The 15,343-nt window shown below is 52.7% G+C and overlaps 1 protein-coding gene across 6 annotated transcripts in view; it reads right to left on the reverse strand.

Moving 5' to 3' along the window:
* EML1 (EMAP like 1) overlaps positions 1-15,343 on the reverse strand; it is a 172,056-nt gene that overhangs the window by 33,805 nt on the left and 122,908 nt on the right. The gene's annotated exons all lie outside the window — the stretch shown is intronic.

Below are 15,343 nucleotides of genomic sequence, written 5' to 3' on the forward strand. Positions count from 1 at the left end.
TCTGCAGGTGGCCACTTGCTTCCAGGACCAGAATAAGACATGGGTAAATGGGGCCCGTGCCTAAGGGAGCCGTGTGGAATGTAAGCCTGTGGAGGAAGAGAAACTCTCCTAGATATATTTTTTGTGTGTGTATGCATATTTTAAAAAATACACCTGAGCAGATGTCATCCTAGTATTATTTTTCTCCACCATTATTAATTTGAATTACACTGAGAAACACCACCAGTAAAATTACTCAAGGCTCCACAAAGTAATAAATAATGTCCTGGGTTTCCAGGTAATTTTACGCAGTCCACTGGGGACAACCCTGCTGGTGCTTCGAAGTGTCTGCACTCGGCTCACGTGCGTTTTAAGTCGTTGGATCTGCAATTGGTTTAGTTTCCTGAACTCCAACCTCTGGTCACTGAAAACAGTACTCTGCATGGTACAATCCCTTAACAGAAATGCCCCAGTCTGACATTGGCCTATGAGGCCCTAAACCCATTTATACTTCTGCCCTGAGTCCCTACGTCCAGCCACCCTGGCCCCGGGGTCCCTCACATGTGCCAGGGGGCGCCTGTGTCAGGCTCTGCTGCAGCTGCCTCTCCCTGTGTGGGGTCTGCGCTCAGCCACCTCCCTGTGGGGCGGGGCCTTCTCTGAAGCCCCACCCCCAAGCTCCTCAGGCCCCACCCCGGAGCCTGCCCCATCCCCTGGGCCTCCTCTTTTCCTAGAGCTTGCATTAGCGGGGACCTTCATTTTGCTTCTCCCCGTTGGGCGGGCAGGAAGCACAGGAGGGCAGGGCATCCTGGGACTGGAGCCTGGTGAGGCCTGGAGTCCCGGGAGGACTCTCAGCTGTCCCTCCTGACTCCGGCGGGCCTGTGGGTCTGCGCCTGGGCAGGTCGGGGGACTACTGCCTGCCACCTGGGGCGAGGCCCTTGGCGACCCAGTGAGGCCTGACTCCACTCTGCCCCACATCTCTGGGCCATCTCCAGCTCTCCTGTCACTGCCCCCACGCCACCCCCGGGGTGGCGGCCACAGCCAGGCACCAGTGCGGGGCCCACAGCGTGGAGGATCTCTCTCGGCTCTCCGTGCTGCCCGCTGCCGCTGCCGGCAGCCCTGTGTGCCTGGGCCTCAGATGGGGCGTCCTTCAGCACCTCCTGTCCTGCTCACAATGGGTCACCCGCTCACAGAGGTCTGTGGAGAAGGGTGCGTGGGGAGGGTCCCCTGTGCCTGGGGCTCCGGGCGCTCTGACCGGTCCTGCAGCCCCCACGCAGCCTCTGCTGATTCTCCCAGCGTTCAGCTGCTCTCCTGGCCCCCCTGGCCACAGGGCTCCCTCCTCCTGCAGCCCCCACGCAGCCTCTGCTGATTCTCCCAGCGTCCAGCTGCTCTCCTGGCCCCCCGGCCACAGGGCTCCCTCCACCAGCAGCCGGGGGCGGGTCTCCCTACCGGGGCTTGTCACTTTTTGAATCTTAGCTCCTCACATGACTTTGTGATCTCAGCTGGTTAAAAAGGCTATGATTTCACACACCACCCAGCTGTTCCCACTGCGGTGGGGGGAGCCGCCCCCACGTGGCTTTCTACACGGAAGCAGAGGCCTCCACTCTGGATTTGGTGCGTGATGAGCTAGCTGTCCAGGCGCAGTAAGGACAAGGGGAAAGCTAAAACAGAATACCACAGAGCTCACACCAGGGACACAGGACGCCGGGGGCGTCAGGCGGGGCGTCGGAAGACAGGACGCTGTTTTTCTCATCACGACCCAGGTTGTGGAAGTAGAAAGGTTACAAACGCCGGGAACAGGGAAACAAGCCAGCCAGCGGCACCTTCCCCGGGGAAGGAAGCGAGCAGCCACGGCTCACGTTCCTCCCAGAGAGGGAAGTCCGGAGGAGGCCTGACCACCACGCGGGGAGGCCACGTAAGAGGCGGAGCCAGGGAGCTCCACGAAGGACTGGGAAGGGCACCCGGGGGTAACACCCGAAGGTCGCCAGGAGAGGTGCCGGGCCGCTCTGCAGCGCGTGCGTGTCCTTAGCTCTGGCCCTACACCCACCTGCCCCTCTTTCCTCACCTATGCTATTTAGAAAACATATTATTGCTACATTGTATTATTTTAGAAAGTCACATTTTTATATTAAAAAAAAGAATACTTTGTTTAGGTTAGAACCCATGACCCCAGCCCATGCGCCATCCTTCCTGAGAGGGAAGAAAGGCCGTTCCACGCAGGTGAGCAAGTCTTACAAATACAGACCTACATAACATGACCAAAAGTCTTCTCAACCACGGAGAGAAGGGCAAACCCACAGAATCTGACATTAGGGACATTGTGGCCTCTAGTCAAAAATGAAAGCACCGGACTGGGGCCCTGGACATGTGTCCTTTCCAGAACTCGCTGTCGATAGAACAGAGAGTGGGCGCTTCGAGCCCCATACTATGTGCAACGTGCCCAGGTGTGGATTCACCTGGCAGGTCGCCTCTCAAGATGTTCATGTCATCTGTCTCCGATGACCCATTCCTTAGTGTGAGCTCAATGGAAAAATTAAGTGGGTGACTCGACAGGTAGGGTGTGGCTCTGCATGAGCAGGGGGTAAGCTCTGGGCCAGATGAGACTTTGTCCATCCGTATCTGGGTACAGCATCACCAGAAATGTCACCAGCCTCCCCTGACTCCCGTGAGAAGGTAGCCCCGAGCCAAGGACGGATTTCCCCTCCAGCGAGCAAACCCTCGTCTCTTGGCTATTCTGACCCTGGGCTGAGGCCAATATCTGCAAAGTGAACTGCGCTGCAACCTGGGTGGTTTTCACGCCTGCGCCTTGGCAGGCGGCAGGCTGGCCGGAGGAGCTTGGCTTACCCTTCCTTGAGCTGGTGGGTTCAGAAGACTCTCCCGAGGCCTCGGGTAAGCACTAAGCGGGACCCGGGGACTCACAGAGGACGCAGGGCACCTGGAGGCTTGTCCAGACCAGTGGCCTGATCTGGATGCAGCAGGAGAAATCCAGGCAGCGGGGCCAAGGAAAAATGCCCTTCCTCACACCCACGAAGTGGCTACAACTGTCCAAGTCACGTCTTACTAAATCCTGGGAAATGCTCACTCTGGGCTTTGGGCCCAGGGCCTAATATTGTGGCTGGTTTTCTTTTCATCTGATAAAACTCACACTTGCTGCAGTGTAGCCTGGGCGTGTATACAGAGGAGAGTCCAACAGAGCAGGTGTCCAGACTATGATTCATCGAGCGTTCACCGCTCTCCTCTGTGTGGGCTCCTACAGCATTTTCGTAACTGTTCCCTAATTCACCCCAAGTTCCTGGGAGGGGCTCAGGGACCCCGGTCCCGCATGCTGCAGGTCTGACATGTGGGCGACTTGTGCAGCAGGCAGCTCTGGACGAGGAGGACTGGAGCAGAATTCATAGGGCCCAAATGCCACCTGAGCAGAGAGCCTTGCTTTTGTATGTGACGGATAAGGCCCGACCAGGGAGGAGACCACTGCAAAGTCAGACATCTTCTTCCCCTGTGACCTCGTCATCTATAAAAAACTTCAGCCCTCAGCAGACATGCCATGAACCCTTTTAGAAAAGGATTTCACGCAATGGAATAAAATTCCTGCTGAGAGTCGAAATAACATACTACGTCAGTGAAGATTCTTTATATAAATTTCCCTATGCAGCTTTTTACTAAAAATAGGGTCATTTAGGAACTAACCACCTATTAAAAATGTTTAGAAGTCACTGGAGACTTTATTGGGCACAAAAGACCTCTGCTTCATAGATGTTTCCAACCAACACTCCCGGCTCACCACGCAGGGGGAGCACAGACGTCGAAGTCCGCGGACCTGCGGTCCAGTCAGACAAGTCATTTCACCTCCACAAGCTCTCTTCGTCTTCAATAGGGAGATGAGCCTGACCTGCGGTGGCACAGTGGGTAGAGCGTCAACCTGGAAGGCTGAGGTCACAGGTTCAAGCCCAGTCAAGGTACACAGGAGAAGCAACTATGAGTTGATGCTTCCTGCTCCTCCCCGTTCCATTTCCCTCTCTCTCTTAAAAAAGGGGGTTGGGGGAGGTGGTGAATGAAACCAGAGAGGTATGTGGTATTGGTAGAATTAACTAAAATGTGTGACAGAGTGCCCAGTACACAGTTGTCCATCAATCTAACTTCCTCTTCCTCCTAATCTCACTGATGAGACTGTATAGGTACTACTCTGGGTGCTTCACTTAACAGCCTCAAAACTGAAAGACTATTAGTGGTTTTTTATTTTAACAATTATTAAATGATAAATGGCCCCAGGGCCTGAAGAATAAAACAATCTCTTCAGGTTTTTTTTTAAAAGCTTAATTTGAATCACCTATTTTCTAGTGCAAAATGTTTCAAAATCTAAAATGTAGTGTTAAAACCATCCACCAATAGATGGCGCTGTTTACATACTTCTAAAATGGTTTTAAATTAAATAGATAATATCCTTCCATTCATTCAACAAATATTTATTGAGCAGTTACTGTGAGCCAGGCACTGTGCAAAGTGCTAGAAACACAAAAGAATAGTAAGAGATGCAGCTTCTCCCCCTCAGAGCTCAGGGAAGGCTAGAAGTGTGGGCTTGGGTGGCTCGGGGCGGGGAGGAGGAGTTACAGTTTCCCACCAGACCAAGTCCACGGGCAGGTCCAAAGCGGTAGGAACAGCACCTGACTCGGCCCAGAGGCCGGGGTAGCTTCCCAGCGGAAGGGGCATCCCGAGCCGAAACTGGAAAACAAGCCAGAGCTCCTCCAAACATATCCAACCAGCCTCCCCGCCAAATTTCCAGACACCTGTCCCTCAGGAGGAAGGAAAAACCCTCCACTTTCTAAGTACTAGAAAGTGCAATTCACTGAGTTATGCATTTGTTTGTACGGTTTTTTCTTTGTAGCTATTTTATTTTATAATAAAGGTTTTTCTAAATATGCTATCTCTTAATTACATCTGCATTTCTTTAGCCGAGTTTGCTCATCTTTCCCCGAGTTGGTCGGTATCTGTATTTCTCGGGGAACTACCTGTTCAAACCCTTTACCCACCTTTCTGTTGAGTTGCTGTCTTTTTTTCCTCGCTGGTTTGTGTTGTGTCCTTTGGAAACGGAGGTCATCGGCCCTTTCCAGCTGCCTGTGTCATCAATGTTTGCCGAGAGAATGAATCTCTGTGTGCAAATCCTTCCACTGACCACCAAGCCTTACACCGGGGGTCTCCAAACTACGGCCCGCGGGCCGCATCCGGCCCCCGCCGCACTTCCGGAAGGGGCACCTCTTTCATTGGTGGTCAATATCTACATCCTGTGCTCCTGGAGCACTGTATGTGGCGGCAGCGGGGCGCAAAGCGCGGCGTCGCTCACATACAGTACTACTTCCGGTGACACGGGACGCATGCATCACAGCTCCTGAAGCACGTCATATCACTTGTTACAGCTAGCAGTGACAAATATGGAACCGGACATTGACCATCTCATTAGCCAAAAGCAGGCCCATAGTTCCCATTGAAATACTGGTCAGTTTGTTGATTTAAATTTACATGTTCTTTATTTTAAATATTGTATTTGTTCCTGTTTTGTTTTTTTATTTTAAAATAAGATATGTGCAGTGTGCATAGGGATTTGTTCATAGTTTTTTTATAGTCCGGCCCTCCAACGGTCTGAGGGACAGTGAACTTGGCCCCCTGTGTAAAAGGTTTGGGGACCCCTGCCTCCCACCATGCTCTGCACACAGTAGGTGCTCAATCAGTTAGGAAGCACGGTGGCACTGGATGAGAAAGGCGATGGAAATGTCCAGAACTTCTGACTCCTCCCTTTTCTTGAGGGGGTGAGGGCACAAACAGAAGGTGGAAAATTGTAAAATGTCCCAAAGAGGAGAAAGGGGGGGGCACCAGCGAGAGTGCGCACATGTCGGCTCCACGCTTTGGGAGAGAAAGTAACGATTGCAGCCACCATACCGAGGGCCAGCGCTAGGCAAGCTCCGTGCTAAGGATTCCATGTACACAGTCCTGTTGAATCCTTACGACAACCCCAGGAGGTAGGTACTGTTTTTATTGGCACTGAGGAAAACCCCAAAGCCCTTAAGTAACCTGTCCACAGTCACATGACAGAAAGTAGCAGAGCTGTGAGGAACACTTGGTTACGGTGATGTCGCCACAGCGGTTTAACCTTTTTGGTTACATTGATGGGGGTGAAAAGATACACTCAATAAATGTTGACTGAGGACCTAGTATGTGCCAGGCAGGCACTGTTCTAGGTGGTGGGCTGGTCGGACTGGATTAGAATAACTGTTGGCAACTGAACGTCAAACTAAAGTGCATTTGCTTAGAAAAATGATGATCCACATCTAAAATAATGTTGGGAGACAGATTTAGTGACACAAGGACATGGTTACAGAGCAAATGAGAAAGAGGGTTCCAAACATATGCAGAAGAGTATAATTTATGTCCAAATTACACACTACACCCTAGAAACAAAACCAGATGGAAAGGTAATAAAATGTTAGCTGTGAGTCCTCTGAGTGGTGAGATTAGAGGTGATTTCCCTTTCCTCTTTTTTTGTACATCTGGGTTTCCTAAAACACATGTTACATGTATAATAAGTTTCCTCAAAAAAGAAAAGGGAAAAAAAAAACTGCTGGGGAAAAGTGAGAACTGGTGTTGGAGAGGCGTGGGTCTCAGGCACCAGTGAAATGTCAGGAGATGGGCTGTGGACCCCGGGCTGCGGATCAGGAGTGAGAATGCACCATCAGTGAGGCTGAAGTAAAAGACACGCGAATCTGAGGTCCCTGAGGGGTCACTCAAAAGGCTCTGTCCGAATTCCAGCGCTTTAGGGAGGCTGGAGCTCAGCGTGTCCAGCTCAGTGGGTCTGGCCCTTACAGTCAGAGAGCATGGCCAGTACAGGTGCACAGGTTGGGCACTGCGCAAGGCAACAGGGCATCTTAGGTACCACTTCAACACGGGATCAGGAGACATCATTTTTGTGTGTGTGAGAGAGACAGAGAGAGGAACAGACAGACAGACAAGACAGACGGGAAGGGAGAGAGATGAGAAGCATCAACTCTTCATTGCGACACCTTAGTTGTTCACTGATTGCTTTCTCATATGTGGCTTGACGGGGGGGGGGGGAGGGCTATAGCAGACCAAGTGACCCATTGCTCAAGCCAGTGACCTTGGGCTCAAACTGGTGAGCCTTGCTGAAACCAGATAAGCCCGCACTTAAGTTGGTGACCTTGGGGTTTCAAATTGGGGTCCTCCGCATCCCATCTGACACTCTATCCACTGCACCACTGCCTGGTCAGGCATGGGAGATGACATTACTGTGAAAATTTTCTTCATCTATGTTGACTCCAAAGAATGGCAAGTTAGGTTTGTTACAAGGTTTCTAGCAGATGGTTGAAACATTTCTTGTTAAAATCAAGCCATTCGAACAATTTTTTGATGGAAACAAAGTGGGTTTTTTTTTGAAGTTAGTAAGTCTCATTACCGGCTGAATTACAAAAGAGAAACCAGTTTTATAATTGAAACAGTTTATCAGTCTAACATCTAACATCAATTATACATTCTACACAGTAACTGTTTTTCTGTCTGAAATGAAACACTTTTTAAATAAAAAAAATCCTCTTGAAGTACTATACTGGTTCAATTAGATAGTCCAGGTCATTCAGCACAACGCTATTGTCAAGTACCTATTTAAACTTAATTAAGTACTTCATTATGACACGGATCACTACATAATTGTTAATATTTATTTGCCATCAGTAATATATAAAGTAAATATTATATGGCCATATATTGCTTTTGTTTTTCTGGAAGTTTTGTCAGTGCAAAGATTTGCTACCGGCCAAGTACTATAAATTGTTACATGCTCTAAGATAAAAGTCTACAATGCCACAAGAAAAGACTGTCAAAGCCAGAGACCATGTCCAAAGAAAATGAGACAGACAAGCCAGAAGTTTGAGACCGTTATAAATAACCGTTCCTATGAAGGCAAAATGTAATGATTTTAAAACGAATTATATCTTAGAAAATGTGAATACTGAGATTTTAAAAACTCCTATTACTTTAGGTTCAACAGTAAAATGTGTACAATTTCTACAGACTGCCTTTGCATAATTATTGTCATTGAGAAATATACATGCTGACGTGGAACCGTTTTTCTAGAGTAAGGGGAGCCTTTCTCTCCTTGTCACAGAAGTGTTGCACATGCTCAGGACAGCATGGGGCACCTGCAAGCTTTACAGCAAACACTCGGGGGCTGACACAGGTTCAGGCTCTACCCGTGCGAGACCCGCCTCGTTACAGGTCAGGACAGACCGGCGCCCTCCCTCTCCAGAACCACCTTCCCCGCTCCCCGGCATTCCAACGCGGGCTCCGAATCCACACGTTCCTCCTGACTGAGCTCCCGAATCCACACGTTCCTGACTGGGCTCCCGAATCCACACGTTCCTCCTGAGTGAGCTCCCGAATCCACACGTTCCTCCTGACTGAGCTCCCGAATGCACACGTTCCTGACTGGGCTCCCGAATCCACACGTTCCTCCTGACTGAGCTCCCGAATCCACACGTTCCTGACTGAGCTCCCGAATCCACACGTTCCTGACTGGGCTCCCGAATCCACACGTTCCTGACTGGGCTCCCGAATCCACACGTTCCTCCTGACTGAGCTCCCGAATCCACACGTTCCTGACTGGGCTCCCGAATCCACACGTTCCTGACTGGGCTCCCGAATGCACACGTTCCTGACTGGGCTCCCGAATCCACACGTTCCTCCTGACTGAGCTCCCGAATCCACACGTTCCTGACTGGGCTCCCGAATCCACACGTTCCTGACTGAGCTCCCGAATCCACACGTTCCTGACTGGGCTCCCGAATCCACACGTTCCTCCTGACTGGGCTCCCGAATCCACACGTTCCTGACTGGGCTCCCGAATCCACACGTTCCTGACTGGGCTCCCGAATCCACACGTTCCTGATTGGGCTCCCGAATCCACACGTTCCTCCTGACTGAGCTCCCGAATGCACACGTTCCTGACTGGGCTCCCGAATCCACACGTTCCTCCTGAGTGAGCTCCCGAATCCACACGTTCCTCCTGACTGAGCTCCCGAATCCACACGTTCCTGACTGGGCTCCCGAATCCACACGTTCCTGACTGGGCTCCCGAATCCACACGTTCCTCCTGACTGGGCTCCCGAATCCACACGTTCCTGACTGGGCTCCCGAATCCACACGTTCCTCCTGACTGAGCTCCCGAATCCACACGTTCCTGACTGGGCTCCCGAATGCACACGTTCCTGACTGGGCTCCCGAATCCACACGTTCCTGACTGGGCTCCCGAATCCACACGTTCCTGACTGGGCTCCCGAATCCACACGTTCCTCCTGACTGGGCTCCCGAATCCACACGTTCCTCCTGACTGGGCTCCCGAATCCACACGTTCCTCCTGACTGAGCTCCCAAATGCACACATTCCTGACTGGGCTCCCGAATGCACACGTTCCTGACTGGGCTCCCGAATGCACACGTTCCTGACTGGGCTCCCGAATCCACACGTTCCTGACTGGGCTCCCGAATCCACACGTTCCTCCTGACTGAGCTCCCGAATCCACACGTTTCTGACTGGGCTCCCGAATCCACACGTTCCTGACTGGGCTCCCAAATGCACACGTTCCTGACTGGGCTCCCGAATCCACACGTTCCTGACTGGGCTCCCGAATCCACACGTTCCTCCTGACTGAGCTCCCGAATCCACACGTTCCTCCTGACTGAGCTCCCGAATCCACACGTTCCTCCTGACTGAGCTCCCGAATGCACACGTTCCTGACTGGGCTCCCGAATGCACACGTTCCTGACTGGGCTCCCGAATGCACACATTCCTGACTGGGCTCCCGAATCCACACGTTCCTCCTGACTGGGCTCCCGAATCCACACGTTCCTCCTGACTGGGCTCCCGAATCCACACGTTCCTGACTGGGCTCCCGAATCCACACGTTCCTGACTGGGCTCCCGAATCCACACGTTCCTGACTGGGCTCCCGAATCCACACGTTCCTCCTGACTGAGCTCCCGAATCCACACGTTCCTGACTGGGCTCCCGAATCCACACGTTCCTCCTGACTGGGCTCCCGAATCCACATGTTCCTGACTGGGCTCCCGAATCCACACGTTCCTGACTGGGCTCCCGAATGCACACGTTCCTCCTGACTGAGCTCCCGAATGCACACGTTCCTCCTGACTGGGCTCCCGAATCCACACGTTCCTGACTGGGCTCCCGAATCCACACGTTCCTCCTGACTGAGCTCCCGAATCCACACGTTCCTGACTGGGCTCCCGAATCCACACGTTCCTCCTGACTGGGCTCCCGAATCCACATGTTCCTGACTGGGCTCCCGAATCCACACGTTCCTGACTGGGCTCCCGAATGCACACGTTCCTCCTGACTGAGCTCCCGAATGCACACGTTCCTCCTACTGGGCTCCCGAATCCACACGTTCCTCCTGACTGGGCTCCCGAATCCACACGTTCCTGACTGGGCTCCCGAATCCACACGTTCCTCCTGACTGGGCTCCCGAATCCACACGTTCCTCCTGACTGGGCTCCCGAATCCACACGTTCCTGACTGGGCTCCCGAATCCACACGTTCCTGACTGGGCTCCCGAATCCACACGTTCCTGACTGGGCTCCCGAATCCACACGTTCCTGACTGGGCTCCCGAATCCACACGTTCCTCCTGACTGGGCTCCCGAATCCACACGTTCCTGACTGGGCTCCCGAATGCACACGTTCCTGACTGGGCTCCCGAATCCACACGTTCCTGACTGGGCTCCCGAATCCACACGTTCCTGACTGGGCTCCCGAATCCACACGTTCCTGACTGGGCTCCCGAATCCACACGTTCCTGACTGGGCTCCCGAATCCACACGTTCCTGACTGGGCTCCCGAATCCACACGTTCCTCCTGACTGGGCTCCCGAATCCACACGTTCCTGACTGGGCTCCCGAATGCACACGTTCCTGACTGGGCTCCCGAATCCACACGTTCCTGATTGGGCTCCCGAATCCACACGTTCCTCCTGACTGAGCTCCCGAATGCACACGTTCCTGACTGGGCTCCCGAATCCACACGTTCCTCCTGAGTGAGCTCCCGAATCCACACGTTCCTCCTGACTGAGCTCCCGAATCCACACGTTCCTGACTGGGCTCCCGAATCCACACGTTCCTGACTGGGCTCCCGAATCCACACGTTCCTCCTGACTGGGCTCCCGAATCCACACGTTCCTGACTGGGCTCCCGAATCCACACGTTCCTGACTGGGCTCCCGAATGCACACGTTCCTGACTGGGCTCCCGAATCCACACGTTCCTGACTGGGCTCCCGAATCCACACGTTCCTGACTGAGCTCCCGAATCCACACGTTCCTGACTGGGCTCCCGAATCCACACGTTCCTGACTGGGCTCCCGAATCCACACGTTCCTCCTGACTGGGCTCCCGAATCCACACGTTCCTCCTGACTGAGCTCCCAAATGCACACGTTCCTGACTGGGCTCCCGAATGCACACGTTCCTGACTGGGCTCCCGAATGCACACGTTCCTGACTGGGCTCCCGAATCCACACGTTCCTGACTGGGCTCCCGAATCCACACGTTCCTCCTGACTGAGCTCCCGAATCCACACGTTTCTGACTGGGCTCCCGAATCCACACGTTCCTGACTGGGCTCCCAAATGCACACGTTCCTGACTGGGCTCCCGAATCCACACGTTCCTGACTGGGCTCCCGAATCCACACGTTCCTCCTGACTGAGCTCCCGAATCCACACGTTCCTCCTGACTGAGCTCCCGAATCCACACGTTCCTCCTGACTGAGCTCCCGAATGCACACGTTCCTGACTGGGCTCCCGAATGCACACGTTCCTGACTGGGCTCCCGAATGCACACGTTCCTGACTGGGCTCCCGAATCCACACGTTCCTCCTGACTGGGCTCCCGAATCCACACGTTCCTCCTGACTGGGCTCCCGAATCCACACGTTCCTGACTGGGCTCCCGAATCCACACGTTCCTGACTGGGCTCCCGAATCCACACGTTCCTGACTGGGCTCCCGAATCCACACGTTCCTCCTGACTGAGCTCCCGAATCCACACGTTCCTGACTGGGCTCCCGAATCCACACGTTCCTCCTGACTGGGCTCCCGAATCCACATGTTCCTGACTGGGCTCCCGAATCCACACGTTCCTGACTGGGCTCCCGAATGCACACGTTCCTCCTGACTGAGCTCCCGAATGCACACGTTCCTCCTGACTGGGCTCCCGAATCCACACGTTCCTGACTGGGCTCCCGAATCCACACGTTCCTCCTGACTGAGCTCCCGAATCCACACGTTCCTGACTGGGCTCCCGAATCCACACGTTCCTCCTGACTGGGCTCCCGAATCCACACATTCCTGACTGAGCTCCCGAATCCACACGTTCCTGACTGGGCTCCCGAATGCACACGTTCCTCCTGACTGAGCTCCCGAATGCACACGTTCCTCCTGACTGGGCTCCCGAATCCACACGTTCCTCCTGACTGGGCTCCCGAATCCACACGTTCCTGACTGGGCTCCCGAATCCACACGTTCCTCCTGACTGGGCTCCCGAATCCACACGTTCCTGACTGGGCTCCCGAATCCACACGTTCCTCCTGACTGGGCTCCCGAATGCACACGTTCCTGACTGGGCTCCCGAATGCACACGTTCCTGACTGGGCTCCCGAATGCACACGTTCCTGACTGGGCTCCCGAATGCACACGTTCCTGACTGGGCTCCCGAATCCACACGTTCCTGACTGGGCTCCCGAATCCACACGTTCCTGACTGGGCTCCCGAATCCACACGTTCCTGACTGAGCTCCCGAATCCACACGTTCCTGACTGAGCTGCAGCCCAGCTCAGCCTCCTTTTAAAGATGTCCTCCGGCTGCCACAGTGCCGATGACCAGGCTGAAGCCAATCTGTGTTTTGAGACTTTATATGTGACCTATTTTGTTTTCCTTGTTTCTTTTTTTTTCTCCCCCAAAGCCTGGCTTTGGGGACTGGCACCCCAGGGCCCAAGCACCTTGGTTCCTTTTCTTTTCCCTTCTTTAACTTCACTCATTGCTACCACCTCCCACTCGGAGGACCAGCAGCTTGTTCTCTCTGTGGGTCTGTTTCCGTTTTGCTTCGCTTATTCACTTGTTTTTCTAGATTCCATACGTGAGTGATGTTGCACGGTAGTTATCTTTCTGCCTGGAGTACCTCACTGAGCGCACCCCAGCGCGTTCCGCTGGGACACAGACGAGACCCCGAGAGCAGGGAGGCTTCGCAATGCTCTCTTTCCACCTCCCCGCTTTTTAGATTTTTGCCAAGATCCGGGTTGAGCTCACAGGACTGTGTCACCAAGCTGGATGTATCCCAGTGCGTGTCAGAGCAGGAAGGAAGACCAATAGCTTCAGACGTCATCTAACAGCCTCCTCTCACAGATGGGGAACACGCAGTTCGGAACTGTGGAAAGACCCTGCCCGCACAGGTCTCACGTTAGAACAGCTGCCACGACAGTGGTGCCCACTTGCTGAGTGCCAAGCCACCATGCCGGGTGTCTCCCTGCTGTGCCTTATAACTTTATAAGACTCAAAGGCATCGGCTATAAAACCCCTCATACACAGAGGGAAAAACTGAGGCTTGGAGACACTGAGTGGCCGAACTAGTTTACAAACCCAGATATTTCTTTTAATCCAGAGTCTGTGCCTGTTCATCATATTCTGCTCCCTGAGAGTAACCCACAAAGGGCATTCTCTTGAAATGGAGGCCATCCCAGAACCACGGACACAGACTAGCGAGTGATGGGAAGGAGACCACACGATCCTGAGACTACCAGACGTCGTGATTTTACGGGAGACACTGCACCGAGGCCACTCGCTCTGCCTTCCGAGGCTGCCCGAGGCCTGGAGACTGAAGACTGGTCAGCTAGCCCCCGGCTCTGGGCGGCGTCCGCTCACGGCAGCCCACCCGCGGACTGCGCACGCGGCAACGGAGAGGAATGAATAAAGGGGTTGGGCAGCGACTGAATCAGCAACCTGACCGCCACTTCACTGCTTTTAGCTGCTGCTTCTTCCTGTCGGAGTCATGGCTACGATTCCTCCCGCGGACCCCTGAAGGGTCCGTCTGTCCGTCCCAGCCCTGGCCTGAGAGGCAGGGCCTTTCCCTCTGAACCTTGGTGACACTAGGAGGAAACTCTGGGTCTGTCCCGACTTGTAGAAGAAACAGGTCACTCACACGGGCAGCTCAACCAGTCCAGGGCTGTGCTGGCCTCGTCTACCCCTCAGTTCTAATGGAACAAAGAACGGATTTTTACTTGTTTTTAAAGAATTTATTTTTAAATGGACATGTTCAGTTGCTTAACTTATTTTGAGATAATGATGAGTAAACTGACTCAGGACCTCATTTCTCAACCCAAGTTTCCTACCGTGGCATTTATATTTTAAAAAGAAAAGAAAATCCCTTTGTAAATATCTTTTATGGAAACATTTACCCAGCACATTTACGAAAGCCATAGGATTTAAAAGATAAAACAGATCGGGAGTTTGCACAATGCAGATTCCTTTTGGAAATTCTTAATAAAACGCAGATGTGCAGAGAAGGGGCCAAGTTCCTAACAGCTGCCAAGATCTAGACTCTCAGGTTAAGCTGCAAGCTCGCCCCCCCACCCCACGCAGTCAGAGACTCCCCTGGGCCACCTGCATGCCCCCTGTGCTCCCACTCTGTTGCCACTGTAACCACTTGGCCTTCTTTCCAGGGTATTATCACCCTATTAGCATAATCTTCTGATAAGAAGCACTAAGAGTCTACATTACAAGACAGAACCCATGTCAAGGTTTTTGAGAGAGGGTTAATCGGCCATGGACTTGACCTGCTCTAGATGTGAGAAGTGCTGGCTTCTTTGCTAGAGAGGATATCTTTTAGGAACAGAATTGAAAATGCATTTTCACCCTCCTTTACAGGACTGAACCAGAAAGGATTTACAAACTTGGGATTTCTACAGCCTGTGGGTTGGAGCTGATCACTTGATGACTAAGCCTTTTCCTTTACATGAACATTGGCGGGGGGGTTGGGGTGGGGGAGTTCAGCCTGTGAAGCTGAAATTCCTCCCTAAGCCTTGCTCAATACAGAGAATAAAATGAAAGCACAATGTTTAACAAGACAGAATAAAGTACCTTAGGCAGATAGACCCAGAGAAACCGATCTCGTATACACAACACAGTCTTAAACACAAAAAAGCCATTAAACTGCCAAAAGATTAGCTTTCACTCATAAAATGTTCCTATTAGTTTCAGAGGTATTTGTCAGAACCTCAAAACAAAATTCAAAATGAGGAGTAAGCGCGTTTC

Source organism: Saccopteryx bilineata, chromosome 4 (assembly GCF_036850765.1).
Source record: "Saccopteryx bilineata isolate mSacBil1 chromosome 4, mSacBil1_pri_phased_curated, whole genome shotgun sequence".
Classification (NCBI taxonomy): Eukaryota; Metazoa; Chordata; class Mammalia; order Chiroptera; family Emballonuridae; genus Saccopteryx; species Saccopteryx bilineata.